Below are 22890 nucleotides of genomic sequence, written 5' to 3'. Positions count from 1 at the left end.
CACCGATATATTCAGTTCTCGGTGAACGAAGAACGTCCCGGTAAAATATCTTTTAGGAAACCTAAAAGTACTAACTGGGACTTGTATTGTAGGAAGCTGGGAGAGCTATTGCCTGCGGCGCCTACCGCTAGTTCGGACCTGTCCGAATCTGAGATAGACGTTCTGGTGGAAAACTTCACCTCGGCAGGCAATAGCGCCTTTCAGCTGTTCTGCCTATTGAAAATTTACAGGGGGAAGGGCAAGCCGCAATGTCTTACCAGGGGCAATCGAAAGAGCTCTGGTGGGTTTAGGAGTCGAGGCGGCTCTGGTTGAATTTATTAGCAAACTTCTATGCGGCAGAATTGTCGCAGCGGAGTGGGGAGGAGCCATAATTAAGAGGAAGGTGTGCAGGGGTACGCCACAGGGGGGTGTCCTATCTCCTCTCCTCTGTGTTGTGGTAGTCAACGAGCTTCTTGTGGAGTTGGAAGCCAATGGTTGTCGGGTGGTTGCCTATGCAGATGACCTCGCTATCCTAGTCAGAGGCAAATTTCTGGGCACCGTGCACGATGTTCTGCAGGGCTACCTGGATACTGTGGCTGGGTGGGCTGAATCATATGGATTGGCGGTCAACCCGGGAAAAACGGAATTGGTTCTTTTCACAAGGAGATATAAGTTGCCCGATTTCAGAACTCCCTCGATTGGAGGGGTACCGTTGGTACTTTCTGATTGTTTTTTGGGGATTGTTTTGGACAAGAAACTGTCCTGGAGACGCAATGTGGAAGATCGGGCCAGGAAGGCCGCCATTGCCTTGTACTGCTGCAGAGGGGCTATCGGAAAGAGATGGGGACTCTCGCTAAGAGTAGTACACTGGCTTTATGATATGGTGGGCAAACCGATTCTGCTATATGGGGTGCTGGTCTGGTGGAAAGCACTGGACACGGCGAGCACCTCCAAAATGTTAGTGTCAGTGCAACGGACGGCGCTGATCGGTATCAGTGGCGCTCTCAGAACAACACCTACGTTGGCACTGAACATAATGCTGAACAAATACCCAGTAGATATTGCAGATATATTTACAAAGCCATTAAATAAGAATCGGCACATACTTTTATGCCAATATATGAATTTAACATTTGATTAACAAGGAGTTTTAAAATATAGCTGAAATTGTATTAGACAATGAGTGTTGAGATATCACTGTCAAACACCATTTCAACATTTATGGCAACCGTTTTTTTTATACATACATATATATGACACAGCAGGTTTTTGCGCTGTAAGTTAGTTCAGTTAGTTGATCCAGTTATGTATATATCGGTCTTTTGTAAAGTACTCTTTTTTCTTTTCTAATAAAAGAGAATGAATACTGCAATTCTTATTTGGCTAAATTAGTTTACGCGACATTGGAAATCCTTGGATTAATTCAACAAATTGTTATGTCTATTGATTGTGCTGTATTCTTACATTTCATTTTGTGTTTTCATGTTTCTGTTTTTTTAAATAAATGTAGACCTTCCTGATGATGACGCGAAAGCGCCGACATGCATAGAGGGAAAAAGTGAAAACTTTTGGTTGTTTCTTTATTAATCTATCCGTGGGGTGGGGTTACACTGAAATGGCAGTCCTTGGTCGAGAAAAATCCCGAGTCGCTCCGGTACATAGAACCGACGGCCTTGGGAAGCGTCTAAGCAATCTAAATTGCTTCTAATCTATCGGTCGAAGCAGCTCCTACCCAGCATTTAAATTTGTTGATCCGCCACCGCCTTGTATTAATCCTAACAGAGGACAACATAGGTAATTTCCATCGTTGCTGAGCTGGCAACACTGTGCACTTTCATGTGTTTTGATTTGCACAGAAATTTTTTGCAATATTTATGTTGATATTTTATGAGTAAATTTGTGAAATTTAACATAACTTTTTCGTTAATTCATGCAAGTTAGATTATGTTAAAATACTAAATATAAAAAGTAAAGTGATGTGTGCGCTTAAAAGATTGTAAACGAGCGGGAACAATATGTATCACACAAACCTGCTTTTCGCCGATAACTTTTAAACGGGTGAAAAAAGTTAACGGTAAAAGTCTAGTTGAGGGGTCGACTGCTAATACGCTACCAAAAATATCGAGAGAGGTGCCAAAAGACGCGTATTGACCTCGACAACAATAATCCGAAGGCGGAAAAGAAAAAAAATTATCTCTGTCCGGAAACATAAGTGTTTTGCGCGGATATAGTTTTGGTGTCCAAAACGGTGTTGGACCCACCCAGGATAATTTTTTATTTTCCGGTTTCAGATTATTAATACTGATGTCAAGACGCGTCGTTTGACACCTCTTTCGATATTTTTGGACGCGTGTTAGTAATTCTTTACTTTAGCTCACAACTGCGAAAACTCGTCCAAAATTATCGGGAGAGGTGTCAAAAGACACTGATACGCTCCCAAAAATATCGAGAGAGGTGTCAAAAGACGCTGATACGCTACCAAAAATATCGAGAGAGGTGTCAAAAGACGCGTATTAATCTCGAGAACAATAATCCGATGGCGGAAACGAAAAATTTTATCTATATCCGAAGATATTTGCAGTTGAAGTTGGCGATTTTCATGTGGTTGTTGTTGTGTTTGTACCCACAAAAAAAATTGTGCATCACCTTGGCGGTAGCCACGGTTATACCACACACCCGGACTTGGCATGGCGTTGCCCAGGGTTAAGCACCCATTACTAATACTTAGTATAGACTTGACTAGACTTGGCGTAAACTTGGCAACTTAGCCACGATTATACTCCACTTGGCGCATACAAGCTGGCATCATAATCAGCGGTGAACTTTATTTTTAAATAAATGTCAATTTGTATGACAAAATGTCAAAATGAAATGGAAACAAACAAATGGCATCTCAAAATGTAGACGTCACCTAGAACTTACATAGAAAATCAAAATTCAACAGACTTCTAAGTCAAGTTAAGTGTTGCTAAGTTTTGAGTAATCAGTAGCATGCAATGTTCATTTAACAGAACTGTAAGTGACAGTTCTCAAGCCAAGTCAAGTCTATGCTAAGTATCAGTAATGGGGCCTTTGTTTTTTTAAAAGCGCAGCCGAAGGCCGACAACTCAGAAAGGTGTTCTACGCAAAAATACTATGGATCTCACGCCCGGTTTCGGAGGTACCCGCGGGTCTTTTTTCGGTTTTTCGTTAATATCTTTTGAACGAGTTAATATTTTTATTTTCCGCGTTCTGATTATTAATACTGATGTCAAGACGCGTCGTTTGACACCTCTCTCGATATTTTTGGTAGCGTATTAGCAGTCGACCCCTCAACCCGATATTTATTTGCCGCCTTCGACTTATTAAAACTGATGTCATGACGCGTCGTTTGACACCTCTCTCGATATTTTTGGACGCGTATTAGCAGTGTCATGCTGTCGTATAGAATTACCGTTGCCGCACATTTATTTTAAGCGCACAAATCACTGGTAATTAAAATTTGTGTTATACTATACCCGTATTTTGATACCTCACTTGAGAAATTTGGTACTAATTTCGGTGGGTACCATAAACTGCAATACTACCCTTGGTAATTATATTCTTGTCATGTATTCGGACCGATCAATCGTAATGAGGGTCACGTTAACACAACCACCCTTATCGCGAGTTTTGTTTTCACCCGAAAATATTCACAGTTTTTGTTCACCCTATCGCAGAGGATGACGAAAAAATTCTTCGTGTTCGAAAAAGTTTTCACCTTATCGGCAACTCTTTGTTCGGGCGAGATGAACAGCGTGTAAACCCAAATTTGTTCACTTATATTTTACAGGCGAACGAGAGGAAAAGAAAACGTTAAGTAATTTTTTGTTTTGAAATTTGATACGCTTATAATTATATGTACTTTTATTATTAGAAATAAATCTATAAATAACACAATCAGAAGCTGAGTGGAAAAAAGTGAAACTCCTGTATTGCTAAGTAAATTCTATTTTTTAAGACACCGTAAATTTTTTGTCCGCCATGTCTTCTTTCCAATCTGCAATTACCATATTCAACGCTGTTTCACAAGAATGGCTCTTCCTGAATCCAGATTGTTCTGGGATAATCACATTGTGCTTCTCTAAGTATGCCACAAGTTGATCCTTCACCACTGTCTCCATAATTTTTTCATCTGTAGGTAACGTGTTAATTGGACGTAGTTCCTCAAGTTTCATTGTTTTTTTTACTTTTTCCACAGGTATTATTGTTGAAATTTTCCAGTAACGAGGTACAATGTCGCTGTTTAAGGATTCGTTAATTATATCTTTGTAGAAATTAGCAGTATATGTCATGGCATCTTTAACGACACCCTCCGATGCCCCCAGCGGGTAAGGGGGTCAGAATATACCCGCGGTAGGTATGCCTGTCGTAAGAGGCGACTAAAATACCAGATTCAAGGGGTGTGTAGCGCAACCCTTCAGGTTGCCAGCGTAATATATAGCTTCTCCAAACCCAATTGTCAACCTCACCTATCCGCGGCGAATCCTGTTTCACTAACAGACGAGGCTCTGGCGACCCCAAGCTCCTCATGGAACTTGGGGGTGGGGAGGGAGGGGATGGCCTGAAGGTTTAATGTGGCCACATAAATCGTTCCCGAGATGGTCGGGCTAGTACCTTAATTGTGCTGTGGTACCGGAGCGTGCCGTATTTGTATCCGGCAAAGGACCATCACATCGTTAACACTCCCCAAAGCCTTCTGGGAGCAACCTTATCGCTACAACAACAACAACAACACCCTCCGATAAAAGCTTGTCTCCGCCATATTTGTTTTTAAGTGATTTTGTGATAATAATAATATCGTCCACTACAATGTCAGTAAATTTAAATGTCTCAAATGAATTACTATGATTTGCGCTTATTTCATCCCCATTTACAATTTCTTCGATGCTATCATTAATTTCAACAATACTTTGTATAAAAAAGTTATTTAGGGCTAAATCCCGGGTTTCGGCACCAATTTAATGTTGCATTCAAACACTAATAGTAATTTAGATTAGGCTTTTATTCAATTTAGATTAGTTTACAGGTTTATTCAAGCTTTTTAGAATGTGCTTAAAAACTGTATATTTAAGAAAAAAATCATACGATGTAATAAAAAGAACAAAAATGAAAGTAAGTAATAAAGAATGAGTAAATCAAAACAAATTAGAATGACAATGCTTATTCACAATGATGCTTAGTACTTAAAATATGTTAAGTGTGATACAGGGTCATTGATAAATTCATTTATAAGCAAATACTAAGCAGTTCGTACTGAACATTCTCCCCCTCCAAGAACGAATGTTCTTCTGCGAAGTCTTCAGCGGAATTCTAGTTGCCAGCAGTCGAATCCGAGATTGGCAATATGCAAATTTTTGAAATAGGTCGTTTTAAGTATTTTCCGTTGCATAAAAGAGTTACTACCCTCACCAAACCATCTGTTCCAGGATGAAGCTCCTGTATTCTGGCTAATGGCCAATATCCTGGAGTGCTGCGCTCATGAATTAATAGCACCACATCTCCAACAGCAGGGTTTTTCTTTTGATGAGTCCACTTCGTACGTTTTTGAAGAGTGTGTAGATATTCATCAGTCCACCTCTGCCAGAAATGTTGCTTAAGGCGCTCTACAAGTTTCCAGCGAGTGAGTCGATCGATGTTTGTGTCAAGTAAATTTTCTTCTGATATGCAAGTGGTTGGCTCGCCTACAAGAAAATGAGCAGGTGTTAGTACCTGATAATCATCAGGGTGAGTAGTTAAAGGATACAAAGGTCTAGAGTTCAGGCAACTCTCGATTTGTGTAAGTAGCGTGCTAAGCTCTTCATAAGTGAGTATGCGATCTTTCATAACGCGACGTAAGTGATGTTTGGTCGATTTCACACCTGCCTCCCATAAACCTCCGAAGTGGGGAGACGCAGGAGGTATGAAGTGCCATGTCGTTCCTGCGTTTGCTAGTGCTGCTCCTAAATGATCGGTGACTTCGGCCTTTTGCCTTTTAAAATAACTTTGCAGTTCTTTGTCAGCTCCCACAAATGTAGTTCCACAGTCGGAATATAGGTCTGTACAGCGACCTCTTCTACTAACAAATCGACGAAAAGCGGCGATAAAGTTATCTGATGTTAGACTTGTAACTGCTTCCAGATGAACTGCCTTCGTGCTCATACATACAAAAAGGCAGATATAACCTTTTGAAGTTATTGCTTTTCGCGCTGTAGATTGTTTAGTTGTTATAGGTCCTGCGTAGTCTAGTCCGCTATGGACGAATGCTTTCGTTGGTTGTAGGCGCACAGTCGGTAAGTTTGCCATTTGTTGCTGGTGTGCTTTAGCTGTATATTTGAAACAAACAATAAATTTACTAAGTGTAGAGCGAGCTAGAGAACGAGAGGAGAGAATCCAATAGCACCGCATGACATAAGAAGTCATCAGTTGTACTCCTCCGTGCAAAGTTTTGTGATGAGCGTCTCTAAAAATAAGCAAAGATAGTGGATTTGTTTTTGTTAACAAAATGGGATGTTTTTTGTCGAATGGTGCGTTTGCATTCTTTATTCGTCCTCCAACTCTTTGTAGACCTTGAGTATCAATGAAAGGAGAAAGGTTTAGAAACTTCGAGCTGTTAGGCAATGCAAGAGTATTTTTCAAGCAATCGATTTCACTCGCGAAATCCACATGTTGTACCGCTTTTATAAGAGTGTTAAGCGCACGATTGAGTTCATATGTCTTGAGATAGCCAGTTTCTATAGAATGTCCCTCTTGGTGTTTACGAGTGAGTACTCTTGCTACAGTATTATGAAAGAATCGCAAAACGTTTGCTGTTACACGTTTAAGTCGTGATAGGGAAGAAAAGTTCAGTGTAAAGTTGGGATAAGCTGGGAGAGCAGCGTGTTTTGCTATACAAGTCTTACGTTGTTCTATGGAAGTACTGCAGACAATTTTGGAACGAGGCATGTATTTTCGTTTTGAATGAGCCATTGTGGGCCGTTCCACCACAAAGAGTACGTTATAAGTTCAGGTGGTTTTAATCCCCTTGTCAAACAGTCCGCGGGGTTTTCCTTTGTAGGTATGTATCTCCACTGCTCTGATGTAGTACAGCGTTGAATTTCTGCAACTCTGTTGGCTACATAAACGGCCCATCGTGTTGAACAACTTCGTATCCAACTTAAGACAACCATACTATCGGTCCAATAGTAAATGTTTGCCAGCTCTCGATCGAAATAACGCTTAACTTTTGTCATGACTTTAACTAACAGTGTTGCTGCACATAGTTCTAGTCTGGGAATCGTAACAGTCTTAAGCGGAGCAACTTTAGTCTTAGACTGGATTAAGAATGAAGATGTATTGTTTTCGCTGTAAACAACTGCGTAGACTACTGCTGCATACGCTAATGAAGATGCATCACTAAATCCATGCAATTCTATTTTACTATTTTTGTTACTGCCAATCCATCTTAATATTTTTATGCTTTCTAAGTCTTTTAATGAGTCACGATATTGTATCCATTCTTCTTTTAAATCGGTGGAAGTGGATCCCCCCAATCCAATTTCTCCTTCCACAAACGTTGAAACATCATTTTGGCTAAAATTGTAGCAGGTGCTAACCAGCCCAGAGGATCAAACAGCTTCGAGGCATCTGAGAGCATACTACCTTTGGTGATTGTGGAAGCGAAACTAAAGTTTAGTTTGAAGCATAAGTGATCTCCATTTACTTCCCAATGTAGCCCCCAAGCTTTAACAAATCTCTCATCCCTCAATTGAAATGAGTTAGCATTATCTCGTTTTTCAGCCGGAATAAAATTCATTAATTCTAGAGAATTGGAGTTCCATTTTCTTAAATTAAATCCACCACGATTAGAGAGATTACTCAATTGCTGTTGCAATTCTATTACCTCTGCAATGGAATCACCCCCAGACATTATGTCATCAACATACCTGTCTTTCAAAAATATTTCACTTGCGAGAGGGAACTCGGTCTTCTCATCAAAAGCTAATTGACGTAAAACACGTATTGCTAAATAAGGAGCTGAGGTAGTTCCGTAGGTAACGGTTCGCAACTTATAAATACCTATTGGCTTCCGTACATCATCTCTCCACAGAATACACTGAAAATGTTGGTGGTCATCACAAATCATTATTTGACGAAACATTTTCTCCAAGTCAGCTGTAAATGCAATTTTATGGCAGCGCCATCGGGTAATTATACAAGGTAAGTCATTCTGTAAAGGTGGGCCGGGAGCAAGTTCTTCGTTGAGAGATGGGCTCTGCTGTCTGCCGTTTCCTCCATCAAATACTACCCTTAATTTAGTTGTAGTGCTGCTTTCTCTTAAGACGCCATGATGGCATAAAAGGTATTGATTTTCTTGCAAATCTCTAGGGAACTCACCTATCCTTTCCATGTGGTTCAATGCTTCGTACTCTGATAGAAACTCTTTGTATAAAATTTCAAACTTTTTATTGGATTTAAAGCGGCTTTCCAGTTGCCGTAGTCTTTTCACAGCAATTAGGTGAGTGGAAGGAAATGACGGCAACTTTCCGTTGGTAAGTAAATTCTTAAAAGGAAGATGGACAGTATATCGTCCATTGTCATCCCTTGTAAGTGTTTCGAGAAATAGTTTTTCGCAGGCTATTTCTTCCTGGCTAAGAGGTTTTTCATCAAACAGCTCTTCCTGTTCCCAAAATAATCGAAGTGTGTCGTCATGTGTACATAAATTTGAATGTATTACGTCTGCAGAAATACTGTTATTAACAGGGCCAGAAATCATCCACCCAAAATGTGTTTCTTGTAATAATATTCCCCGCTTATACTTTCTCATATTGGTTAGCAAAATATCACCATATAGATCACATCCAATTATCATGTCGATATCATCTGGCGCAGCAAAAGTTGGGTCTGCGAGATGTAAATCAGAAATATTAGGTAAATTGCTTACCTTTACTAGACTTGGTTTATATGAAGTAATTTTTGGTAGAACAAACAATCTGCAGTCAATCGAAAACTCTTTCTCATAATGTGAGTACAATGTAAGACTCACGACTTTTCTGGCGGTTATGCCTGGAATGCCCCCCATAACAATAATCGACACGTTAACATTGGTTTTATTGAGGTGGAGTAATTGAGCAGCATTCTCTGTTATAAACGAAGCTTGTGCTCCCTGATCTACAAGAGCTTTGAGATTATACCGATGAGATGATGAAGCAGCAATTACTCGCACGGTAGCTAGTAAGACCGGAGAAGAAATATTACTCGATAGAGAGTGTACGTTTGGTGGTGTTTTAAGTGTTACATCTTGATTGCTAACTGGTTTGCTGGTTGTACAGAGAGAAACAGTTGCGTTCAACTCACCGTTAGCATTATTGGAGCCTCTGATTGTAAAGGCTGTATGAAGTATAGTATGATGCGCTTGTTTGCACTCCTGGCAACGCGAATTAATTTTGCATTCACTGTAGGTGTGACCCTTACCTAAACAGTTTAAACACAGCTTATTCAGCATTACAAATTGTTTCTTATCGTAAGAAGAGAGAGCAGAAAATTTAAAACATTTATATAAGTGATGATGCTTTTGACAAAAGGGACAGATGGAGCTAGCAGATGTTGTAGGTGTAGACGCTGTATTTGCATGCAAAGTTCGTCGCTGTTTGCTTGGTACTTTATTTTTAGAATCACGAACACTAGAGACAACTATATTCGCTTCACTATCTCCTTCCACAAACTCAAGCGCACGATAGGTGTTCTCAAGGAATTTCAGCAAGCTCTGCACTTGAGGAATTTCATTGCTTCCATGTAACGACTGTTCCCATTCTTTTCGTGATTGTTTATCTAGTTTTTGAGTGAGTACGAAAATTAGTAAAGGATCCCAACCTGCTGTGCTTACATCAACCGTTTTTAATAAAGCTAGACAATTTCTGGTCAAATCAAGAAGAGTTTTTATACTTTGCAGGCCCCCATTGGTAGGTGATGCTGCAAAAAGTTTCTTTAAAATTTGGTCAATTAATTTTATTTTTTTGTTGTGGTATCGATTTACTAAAGCTGACCATGCAGGAGCATAACTAGCGTCAGCTGCTGGATATTCATCTACCATTTCCTTTGGAGTACCTGTACAAAAACCTTTCAAATAAAAATATTTTTGGACATCTGTTAAAGCTGTGTTGTTTTGAACTAGTGACAGAAACATATCACGGAATGGAATCCATTCCAGATAATCTCCAGAAAAGGTAGGAAGCTCGATTTTTGGCAACCGAGCAGCAGATGTTACAGTGTCGTTCCTAGAATTCACAGTGGCGAAAGTGCTTGCATGAATAGCTGGTGAAACTGGATTGCTAATTTCAAGCTGACGGTCAATTAACTTTGATTTGAATGAAATATATAGATCGTAGCATGAGTAAAACACATCTTCAGACAAATAGGGAACGTCCTTTTCTTGAATTGAGTTATTACGTAGGGTTTCTAAGATTTTATCGTGCCCAGACTTGAAGCTTTGGTAAATGTTATCAGTTTCGGTAAGCAAACTTTGAACATAACCTCTCGTCTTTCCGTCGGAAGGTTTTGCTTCGAATGAGTCCATCATACGCTGGAGATGCGCCTGCATCCGTCGTTGATCTTCAATGGCTGTGCTTACAACTTCCATTCTACTCAGATGAAAACAGGTTATAGGAAATATTTATTAAATATTGAGCCTTCCACGTGGTGGCGATTTGGCGAAGTGTTGGGAAAGATAATAACCTCGAAATATTATGTTACTTGTATTAAAGTAAAGCAAATATTTGTATAGTTACGCAAATAACTTGCATTCGACGTTCCCGGGTTTCGGCACCAATTTAATGTTGCATTCAAACACTAATAGTAATTTAGATTAGGCTTTTATTCAATTTAGATTAGTTTACAGGTGTATTCAAGCTTTTTAGAATGTGCTTAAAAACTGTATATTTAAGAAAAAAAATCATACGATGTAATAAAAAGAACAAAAATGAAAGTAAGTAATAAAGAATGAGTAAATCAAAACAAATTAGAATGACAATGCTTATTCACAATGATGCTTAGTACTTAAAATATGTTAAGTGTGATACAGGGTCATTGATAAATTCATTTATAAGCAAATACTAAGCAGTTCGTACTGAACAGCTATATCATATTCATTTTCCAGGCATCACCGTTAATTACAATTTTAGTGATATGTTTTTTAACATCATTAAGCTCGACTAGGTTTTTTAGACACTTCCACATACGTTTCATATCGCCATTGTTATTATTTACTCTATCTTCCATGTATTTCTTTTTTTTATAAATTATGGTTCTTTTATATATTTTCTTAATGACGTTATATTCGTCCCAAAATCCAGTATTTCGAGCAGTTTTATAAGATTCTATTTTTCTTTTATGCAGGTTTATTAATTCTCGGTCGTACCACTTATTTCTTATCTGTATTTCGTATATCGTTCAGGGATTTAGTTTTAGTTTCTACTCCGGAAATTGACATAAAGCTGAAATCGCATGTTCGTAGCAAAGTTAAAAGATTTTCAGCACTATAGTATTCCCAACATGTAGCAGTAGCATACCTTCTCATTTTACAAAGCTTTGTTGTTGGCACTTCGAAGTGGATTGTCTCATGGTCAGAAATGTGATGTTCACCTATATTCACTGCTTTAACTTTATCATTGTTACTGAATAGCAAATCAATTCTTGTAGACGAGTACTCTGTTATCCTCGTGTCGAAGTTTATCCTTTGTATCATTGCCATTTGTGCAAATAAACTTGTTAGCTGGTTTGAGTATGTTGACGATAGATTTACATTGATATTAAAATCACCAATTATTGAATTATTATCCGCCTCCTTGAGATGCTCAGTGATGATTTCATTTAATTTCATTTAGATAAGTAATAAAGGTGGAGTCACTGCTACTTGGTGAGTGATATAGTACACCGATTTTCCATTTTTTTTTTTTTTGTATTTATATTTGATTAAATTTTTTCCTAACACAACAATTTGACAAAATTATTTTATAGTGCTAGTCAGAACAGTGACAGAACAAAGGCGAAAATTCAAAAAATGTTTCAATAACTTAGATAAACAATAGATAATTTGTAAAATAAGACTTAATGGTTACAATAAATTTTAAAGAGCTTAGCCTAGGGACACAGGACAGAAATAAGAATAGAGGGGATATGCAAGGGTAGGAAGTACAGTAATAATATTAGGTTCTATCCTTTGAGGAAATAGGAGGTGGCAAGAAAAACGGATAGAAGATCAGTAAAGAGAGTCAATTGAAGAAGGAGAGGTGAGTCAATTGAAGAACAAAATTAATTCTTTTTTGAAATGCAGTGCATTACTTATTTGTCTTATTCTGGCTGGAAGGGAGTTCCAAAGACGGATCGAAGTAACGAAGAATTGGCGTTCAGAAATTGGCATACTGTGTTTAACATGTGCAAGAACCATTGTCCTTGTAGAATGAAGGAATTGAAGCCTATAGGTAATAAGGCTCCTTCGTGTAGATTATCTTATGCAAGGTAATAAGTGTTCTAAACTTTAAAAGATTGTCAAAAGAAATGTCTAGCAACTTTGCAGAATAACAGGAAACGTGATCAAGTCTATTCAGCCCGTAAACGTATCTAGCAATGTTATTGTAGGCTACATTAAGCTTCTTTTTACTCACAGCGTCACAGTTAGAAAAAATCTCACAGCCGTAGAGCGTGGGTATTAAGTACGCTTTGGATAAAAGTAGTCGAATATGTAGCGGAGTGAAATACTGTGTCAACCACAGTGTACGGAGCATACCGTACACTTTTCCTACGGTTCTAAAGATATGGTCTCTCCAGGACAATGTTTTGTTAAAAACTATGCCAAGATTTCTTGCCGTGTCAACATATTCCATAACAGAATTTTCAAACATAATATTGTTTAAGCCATTTGTAGCTAGCGGCTTTCTACGGATAACAATGCACTTCGACTTTCTAGGATTTAGACATAAACCATTCATGGAAGCCCATACACCTATTTGACTAAGGTCTTGATTCAAGTTACTTATACATAAACTCATACAATCGACAGGACAGCACGTATACAATTGAACATCGTCAGCATAGATGTGGACGTCACAATACCTAAGAACACGAGGCAGGTCATTAATGTACAATACAAACAACAAAGGACCAAGGATTGACCCTTGGGGTACTCCACGCGAAACGTCTAACAAGTTTGACTTTCTATTATCTACACATACTGCCTGCGTTCTGCCGTCTAGATAAGATCTGATTAGGTTGGTTGCATGACTGGAAAAATTAAACATGTTTTCCAGCTTTTTACATAGTATGGTCAACAGAGTCAAAGGCTTTAGAGTGGTCAAGAAGGGTTAGGAAAGCCGTAAAGTTATCATCTATGCGCTCCCGTATATCTTCTACCACAGAAACAAGTGCCGTAGTACAGCTCCTTTTTGGTATGAAACCGGACTGATGGTCCGTTAAAAGTTTATTTGCATGCACATATGTGGCGATCTGCCCATGTAGGATGCGCTCAACGACCTTCGAAAGAAAAGGCAGTATGGCTATCGGCCTGTACTCTTTGTTTTGTTTGGGAATGGGGATAACTTTAACAGCTTTCCAACATTTTGGAAACACAGAGGTGGTTAGGATAGAGTTTATTAAATAGGTTATATGGGGCAGGATTACGGGTAGAATAATTTTCAAAATTTTGCACATATTCCGTCTAAGCCTATAGCGGTGGACTTCACAGAAAGTATGGCTTTCACAACATCACAGTCATCGACACGAACAAACTCGAGGGGACTAGCATCAACATTTACACGATCACCGTAGTTGTCAATACATACATTAGCAGCCGAGGGAGATAACTTCCACAGTTCTGTATCTTTTCCACCGGGAATAAGCTAGATTACGCAAGAGAATTAGATGCATAATACTGGCGTCAAACCATGGATTGCTATTGTGTTTCGTCACCTTAAGTTTCGTAGGAACGTGTGAAGTATTAGGAATTAAAAGACGTTGCACGTTTGATGGTGCGACATTAAATATTTTCTTTATTAAATAAATTCTTGTCTTTTATAGTAATTGACTTAACCTATACATTCATAAATATCTTAATACTAATAACTAAAAATAAGTACATAGGAAATGGAGTATGCATACATGTACGTTTGTATACAGTCTTTGTATACATGTAGTTTTGTATGCATGGCTCCATACATGTAGGTTTGTACATGTTGTTTAGCAACGTCAGCAGATCAATTTGAGTGTTTTGGTATTTTCCCACAATGGGTTGTATGTTTGTATGTCCACTCAAAATTTATTAGCTGTGAATGGATATGGGTCTCATATTCGGCATTCCATTGATGTTGGTTAACCGTCTGGGTTAGTTCAATAATTTATGTTGGACAATATTGTAATATGATTATTACTAAAATATATTTGGAGTTTATGATGAGTATTATTGCAAGTGTGTTACAGTGGGTATGAAGCATAATGCTACATTACAGTGGGTATGACGTATAATGCTACACCATCCGCCTTAGAAAAAAGAGTGTTATATAATTGTTTTGTGAACAATTGTATGACTCTTTGTCATATTTTCAATGATTTTGATATTTTGTTGTTACTTGATATTGTAGTGAAAGGGGTTGTTTGATTTGTTTTCGATTTGCTGACCTTGCTATTTTTATTGTTATATTTTAGTGCATATCCTCTTTTTTTTTTTCAAAAATGTTTACATTTTACATATATTTTTTCTTTTGTTTTTGTATAAGTTCTTTTTTTTTCAAAATTTTAAACTTTTAGATATAGAAATTTTTAAATTTTAATTATTTTATTTATCTTGTTTATTTTATTTATTTTATTATTTTATTGTCGGATTTTAAATGTGTCGACCCATCTAAAATCCGCTTGTTTTTAGAAATTATTTTTATTAATTAATCGGGTAAATTGGAATGATTATTTGTTAAATTACTAAAAGATATTTTAAATGGGTTTAAGTCTATTTTTATGGATTATTAATTCCTTATCCCTATTGTTCTTATTACTAGATTCCTCTCTATGTGGGATTAAAGTAAAATTGTTATTTTCGTCAATTTTCTTTACTTTATACCGTCCTTTATATCTATGGTCTAGCTTATGGCTATCTTCTTCTCTTACTAATACTAAATCTACTAATTTTATTTCCTTACTGGTGCTACTTTTGTCATAATTGACTTTTTGTTTTTCTTTAGCTTCTTTTACCAATTTTCTAGCTCTTTGTTGTGCTATTTGAAGTCTATATTTAATTTCCCTGTCATATGCCTCGTGATTATATACTGGGCTTATTTTATTTTCATTTAAGAATTCGTACCTCGGTGGATTTTTCGCAAATATAAGCTCATAAGGGCAATAGTTGTGTACGGTCGATGGGGTCGTGTTGTAGCAGTACGCGAAATATTTTAGGTATTCATCCCAATCATCTTTGTCACTGGATATGTATGAGCGTACATATTCATTAAACGTTCTATGACTACGCTCTACAGTGCCCAAAGTTTGATGATGGTATGGTGTGGAGTTTTTGTGCTCAACTTTTAACAATTTGCACAGTTCTTCGAATAATTTATTTTTGTATTCGGATCCCATATCTGTTAGGATTGTTTTCATGGGGCCATAAAAATGAAATGCTCGAATATAGCTTTAGCAACTATTAGCGCATGTTTGCTGGGGACTGGGATTGCTACCAAGTATTTTGTGAGATCGCATATAATGGTAACTGCGTATTCGTTTCTGTTTATTGACCTTGGCAATGGTCCGACCGTATCGATCTGTACCATATCGAAAGCTCTCGGAGGTGTCTCCGTTATTGTCATTGGCTCTTTTATATGCTTATTTATTTTATTCTTATTGCAGTGGATGCAGTTATTTACGTATTTCTTTATGTCACCTCGCATATTTTTCCAGCTATAGCTTTGTTTGATTTTCTTTATCATACGATTTATTCCTGGGTGGCCACCACTAATAAGATCGTCATGATATTTCTGCAGAATTTCTCTAATTTTCCCGGGACTAGTCACGTACACAACCTCTGGGGTTAGTGCAATTGTTAAGTTTTTGAGAACCCTATTTCCTAATTCAATAAATTTGCCTACTCGAGTATAATTACTTTTAAACAATTTGTCCCCTAAGGACAACTGTATCTTTTCAAGTCCTAAATAGGCGGCTTCTTTTTCGAGCCTGATAAAGAATTGTCCTAAGTCAATTTTATCATCTACAATTAGGTTACTTGTATTTATAGTGCTACAAATTTTCTTTCCTTTTTTGAAATATAATTTCGGGGGCTTGAAAACGAGCCTGACATGTCTTTTTACTTCAAATTTATTTAGCGCTTCATATATCTTGGGGTTCTCAGTGTGACTTTCTTGAATTTTAGCATTATTTGGTATATTTTTAGTTGTTGATCTAGTTGTGACTTTCATTATTTTGCATTCTTCCACTGACATTTCTTTTAAATTTGTTATGTTAATGCGAGACAATGCGTCCGCGATGTGATTTTCTTTTCCAGCAATGTACTCCACTTCGAAATCATATTCCTCTAAATGAAGTCTTATTCGTGTTAACTTAGATGAAGGGCTCTTCATCGAGAAAAGGTAGGTTAAAGGGCGATGGTCAGTTTTAATTTTGAATTTTCTACCGTAAACTTATGGTCTGAAGAATGTTATGGCCCAATGGATTGCTGCTAGTTCTTTTTCTATTGTTGCTTTGTTTGTTTCACCTTTTGTAAAGGATCTAGAGGCGTAAGCAATTGGCAACTGTTTGCGATCGTGTTCTTGGCTAAGGACTGATCCGCAAGCATACCTACTAGCGTCTGTTGTTATGCAGAATTCTTTATTGAAGTCGGGGTATTGCAAAAGTTTTGGGCTGATTAATGCTTCCTTTAAATAGACAACAGCTTTTTGACATTCTTCTGTCCAGTCGAAGGAAACATTCTTTTTGCAAAGCTTAGTTAATTTTCTTGAGTATTCTGCGAAATTCGGTACAAATCTTCTGTAGTAATTGCAGAACGCTACGAATCTTTTAACTTCATCTGCTGTTTTTGGTGTTGGGTAATTTTGAACTGTCTCAAATTTGCTTGGGTCGGGTACTATTCCCTCGCTTGTGCATTTATGTCCTAAATAAGTTACTTCTTCGCTGAAGAATAGGCATTTGTCTGGATGTAATTTTAAGTTGTATTTCCTACAAGTAGCAAAAACATCTCTTAAGTTTTTCAGCATATGTTTTTCTGAACACCCTAGTACAACTAAATCATCCACATATAGAAATGATTGGGATGGTTTGAGACCTGCAAATGCCAGTGTCATCATTCTTTGGTATGAGTTTGGTGCTACTTTTAATCCATAGGGTAGTCTTTTAAATCTATATGTACCATTATCTGCTGTGAATGAGGTTATATCTCTGGAATCTTGGTGTAATTCTATTTGGTGAAAGCCTGACATAAGGTCAAGGCATGAAAAATATTTTGCTCTTCCAAGTTGGTCTAAAATATCATCAATTCTTGGAAGTGGGAATTTATCCGCTGCTAGTTTTTTGTTTACTTGTCTGTAGTCAACTACCAGTCTCCATCTTTTTTCAGTATTACCTAGTAGTGATTTTTTAGGTACCAGTAAAATAGGGCTGTTGTACTCTGATATTGAGGGTTCTATAATGTCATCTTCGATCAGTTTATTAACCTGTTTGTTTATTTCCTCTTTTTGAGTTTCGGGTAATCTAAAATTTTTTATGTATACTGTGTAATTTTTGCTTATAAAAATTATTAGAGGAGATTGGTTCTGTTTCTAGTGCAAATATGTCTATGAATTCTGTGCATAATGAGGTTAATTCTGAATTGACAAATTTTGGGAAATTTTTAGTTAATCTTTTTAATTTTTCTGTGTTATTGCTTTGTTTATTGCGTGCGTGTGTTTTAATTAAATCGTAGTAGTCTAAATTTTCTGTATGTATTTTGTAATTTTGAATAGTTGTGTTTTTATGTGTGGTATTTATAATTCTGACAAACGTTTGTTCTTTGTTTGTAATTGTGTTTGCTATGAAAATTCCTTCAGATAATTGTTGATGGGGTATGAAGATGTTTTTATTATCAGAGTTTACTGTTACCTGTCTAATGACTTCAGATCTAGCAGGGATCGTAATTGTGTTGGCAGACAGATAATTGGTTAGGTACATTGTGATTGTTTGGGGAAAATCATATGGTCTTAGGATTAGTTTATCTTCATTTTTGCCCAAATCTAGAATACAATTATATTTCTTTATAAAGTCCAAACCTATTATACCACAACACGGTATTGGAAAATCGTCGTCTACGACGTGAAATTTATGATAAATTAGTGCCTAATGTACTGGTTATACCCTGACCAATGCCCTTTAAATCTGTTATTTGTTCTGTATTTATTTTTGTATGATTAAGTACTTGATTCTTTTTAATGATGGAGATATCTGCTCCTGTGTCTACTAAAAAATTTGAAATTGAGTTATTTAATCAGGTTTTTGTAGATATGTAACTATTTAAGTGTAGATTTAGTACACATATTTTTCTATCTACTGATTTTGAAGTGGAGTTTCTTGGTTTTCCTGCTGGGTACAATTTCGAACGTTACGGGTGTGGTTGTACTGTTTATTGACATTTTGGTTTTGTGCTCCTCTTTGAGCATTATTATTTGTTACTGGATTATTATTATATCTCGGCTGTGGTCTAAATCTTCTGCCTCGGTAATTCCCATAGTTGTTACTTCGGTAACCTCCACGGAAATAACTTCGATATTGATTTTGTTGACGAATGTTTAAAATTGCATTCGAGCTGCCTGTGATTTCCGTGCAGCTGTTTGTGAATTTTGAGATTGCGCCGTTCATTGTTGTGAACGTTCCTGCTTGCATTATCATTTTCACTTTATCATGGGAGCAGTTTTTACACATAGCTTTGACTGCTGCTTGGGTAGCGTATCTCGTTGCCAGTTCTGGGTCCGAGATATAGGCTCCCTCCAATGATCTAGTTATCTTTTCTATCTCTTCAGTGTATTGATTTGCAGTTTTGCTACGCTGTTGGATATTCAGGAGTTTTGCTGTCAAAACTTCTACTGATTCGCCTTTGATTGCAGTTTTTAATCTTAGTTTTATTTGTGCGATTGTATTTTCATTACTTATGAAATTTCTTGCCGTGCCTTTTAGCTTAGTCTTTATCATTGTTATAGCTATGGCTTCATGATTATCCTTGATTTGGTCAAGGATATCGAGGGCATCTAAGAAACTATGCAAATTTTCAGGTTTGCCGTCAAACTCTGGCAGTACTGATGAGGTGGTTTTGATGAATTCTACTACGGTTTGTGGCATTGTGATATTTATGAGTGGGAATTCTAGTGGTTTGTTTTCTTCTACTGACGAAGTGTGACTTAATGCTGGTGATGGAGTGCGAATTTGGGACAATTCCGTTAGAACTGAATTAAAGTCAATTTGAATTTTTTCTTCTATTGTAGTTGGTATAGTTATTTCTATGTTGTATCTAGCTAAAGAGGATACTAATTTGTCTCGTACGTGGGAAAAGATTAGTATGCTTCTGCTTGGTGTTCTTTGGTGAGTATATTATTTACCCTATTGATTACCTGTCCTATATTGTTTAAGGCTTCTACGATTGTGTTTATATGTTTTACTATAGTTTCTGGCTTTATCGTGGTGTTTTTATTTATGTATTGTATGCTTTTTCTGCCCTAAGTTTTTCTTCTGATAACGCTTCAAAGATTTGTTCCCATTTGTTCATTTCTATTTTGGCGGAACATGAGTGAGAAAAAAAAATTCTAAATTTGAAGGGTTTTTATAAGGGTGACCTAATCATTCCAATTTACTAAGAAAGTATTTACGTTCATTTGTGTGATTTATTTTTTATTTCTTAATTCTTTAATTTTTTCTTTCAATTTTATTCTATCTTCCTTATTGGTAGTAATATTTAGTAGTTTAAAAGTTTCAGCTATTTCCTTCTTTTTTTTAAATTGTTTACCTCCCCGTTTTCTTTTTCTTATTATTGTCGGGGAAGGTATTATAGGAATTTCTTCCTTCTTATAAAGATTGTTCCGTCTCCGATATTCCTCTATTGTAATCGGAGTTGGACCTTGCCTAGTTGTTTTATTTTAACTTCTTCTGCGATTTTTATAAATTCCCTAATGGTGTCTTCGCACTTTTTAAAGATTTTATGAAAATCTTCCTCAGTTTTTATTTCTTGCATAACTAAAGGAGATAGCTGAGCTTTTTTTTTCAGTAAGAAGTTTTAATTTTCCTCCTAATTTAAATTTTAACAATATAGTTTTTTATACTATCAATTTTTTTTCGAGGTCCAAAGAAGTTATTCGTACATACTTTTGTTTTAGTTTAAATTTTCCCTTTTTTTCAAAAAAAAAATCCTAAGCAAAAACTCTCGTTTTTGCTAATGCTTTAGCGTCCCTGAGGCCGCTCAATTGATTCTAAATTTTATATACATACTTATTCTAAGACATTTTTATTTAATTGTCCAACTTGTTATTCACGTCCAATGCCGGGATCCTGTGGTATATATTTCACTTCACGCCTAATGCTTTTATTCTGGGTGTATATTTTACTTCACCTGCGCGCTCCTTTCACTTCACGCTTAATGCTTTTATTCTGGGTGTATATTCCACTTCACCTGGGCGCTCCTTTCACTTCACGCTTAACGCTTTTATTCTGGGTGTATATTCCACTTCACCTGCGCGCTCTTTTCACTTCACGCTTAATGCTTTTATTCTAGGTGTATATTCCACTTCACCTGCGCGCTCCTTTCGCTCGATTTTTGAACGTGGCAATCAAAATTTCTTAAAAAGGAAATTTGTTCCTTTTGCCTTATTGGCAGAATTTAATGAATTTACTTTTTGTTTAAATCTTGCACGGTCTCCTCCAGCTAGATTCTTAGCAGTTTTGCCAATTTTAAATCTAGTCTGGCAGGATCTTCCCTTCAGCGAGATCTAGCGAATTTTGCTTAAGAGCAAATTTTCAGCTAATTAAAGATCAGGCTGGCAGGATCGTCATGAAGTATTAGGAATTAAAAGACGTTGCACGCGTGATGGTGCGACATTAAATCTTTTCTTTATTAAATAAATTCTTGTCTTTTATAGTAATTGACTTAACCTATACATTCATAAATATCTTAATACTAATAACTAAAAATAAGTACATAGGAAATGGAGTATGCATACATGTACGTTTGTATACAGTCTTTGTATACATGTAGTTTTGTATGCATGGCTCCATACATGTAGGTTTGTACATGTTGTTTAGCAACGTCAGCAGATCAATTTGAGTGTTTTGGTATTTTCCCACAATGGGTTGTATGTTTGTATGTATACTCAAAATTTATTAGCTGTGAATGGATATGGGTCTCATATTCGGCATTCCATTGATGTTGGTTAACCGTCTGGGTTAGTTCAATAATTTATGTTGGACAATATTGTAATATGATTATTACTAAAATATATTTGGAGTTTATGATGAGTATTATTGCAAGTGTGTTACAGTGGGTATGAAGCATAATGCTACATTACAGTGGGTATGACGTATAATGCTACACGTGGTCGTCGAAGAGCTTATTTATACTGTCTTGAAGGAATTTAGCTTGCCCATCCACCGATGCCATCGTTCGAATCAATCCCCAGTCGACAGACTCCACTGCTTCAGCAAGTGCACTATAATTTATACTTTTAAAGTCACGATATGTAAACGAGCTCGGTGTAAACAACGTTTGAAAGTTGTAAGTAATGAATGGGAGGTCGTGTTTAGAAAAATTGGGAGCAGACAGCTGATCGTAAAGAAGTACTTTCTCTGAGTCGTTTACAAAGACGACGTCTAGCAGCGAGGAACTAGTGTTGGTAAAATGTGTTGGTATGGTAATGTTAGCCGAGAAGAGTCCCAGAGATTCCATACTTAGCTTTAGACTTGAATCTGTGAGCAGGTTGCTATTGAAGTCACCAGCTAGGACTATATTTTCGTAACTTAAGAGTAGAGGTTGCAGAAAATCAGTAAAATCAGCAAAATTTACTTGGCGATTAGGTCTGTATGCACAACCGACAAGGAGCTTATCACCCTTTGATGAAAAAACATCAACGAACACAAATTCTACAGAATCACCGGTACAATAACTACAACGTAATTTACAGGACAAACCACTTTTAACATATATAGCGACACCACCACCGTGACCACTTCTGTCAGCTCTGAAAAGTCGATAGCCATTTAGTTTCACTATCTCATCGTTATGGCGTGAAGAAAACCAGGTATCGGAGATGCAGATAATATCTATATCGGAGGCCTCGCAAAGATATCTTAACTCATCAAGTTTTCTATAGAGGCTTTGCGCGTTGATGTGTATGATATTTATACCTTTCGCATGCCTGCTAAGTATGCGCAGCAGCGTTCGGGAGCAGTCTTTGAAACTTGGGGACTTATAATAATTTAGCACCAGAGATATAAAAAGGTTTGGCAACAAGCTTTGCACTGCTTTTGGTTAGATGCAATTTGCTATGGCATATGAAGGTGAAAGAGGAAAAGAGACAGAAAGGATAGAAATGACTTATACGTAATATACTTATTACACTAAATACGTGGAAGCCCGTTCTGTGCATTAGTAGATCGATTAATGGATTCGTCTCGAAAGGAGCTACCATCATCTGGGCTTGAATTCTCAAGGTCCTTGAGTGACTCCAAGCTATGGATTTTTTCGGGGTTATCGTTGGCTTTACGCTTTATGTGAACTATGCCTCTGATTGTGAAGACGGCGGCTTTTTTTTGTCCATCATTTTTTGTTATCGCTGCGTATGACACTTTGGCTTCAACACTATTAACATTTTTCTTTATTTCATTGCACATTTTTTTATTCTCTTTACTTATTTCTTCAATCATTTTCTTATTGGCATC

General features: G+C 36.9%; 1 protein-coding gene across 5 annotated transcripts in view; it reads right to left on the bottom strand.

Annotated features, from left to right (window-relative positions):
• Nucleotides 1-22890, bottom strand: part of LOC137250033 (transmembrane protein 203) — a 93649-nt gene that overhangs the window by 37763 nt on the left and 32996 nt on the right. The window contains exon 1 of one of the 5 annotated variants that reach the window (XM_067782232.1): nt 3477-3515. The exons of the other annotated variants lie outside the window; for them this stretch is intronic. The gene's annotated coding sequence lies outside the window, so the exon portion shown is untranslated. Of the gene's footprint in view, nt 1-3476; nt 3516-22890 lie in introns of those variants that run through there. 5 annotated transcript variants of the gene reach the window in all.

This window comes from Eurosta solidaginis, chromosome 4 (assembly GCF_040869045.1).
Source record: "Eurosta solidaginis isolate ZX-2024a chromosome 4, ASM4086904v1, whole genome shotgun sequence".
Lineage (NCBI taxonomy): Eukaryota > Metazoa > Arthropoda > Insecta > Diptera > Tephritidae > Eurosta > Eurosta solidaginis.
The sequence above is the reverse complement of the archived record's forward strand: the minus strand, read 5'-3'. Positions and strand labels throughout refer to the sequence as shown.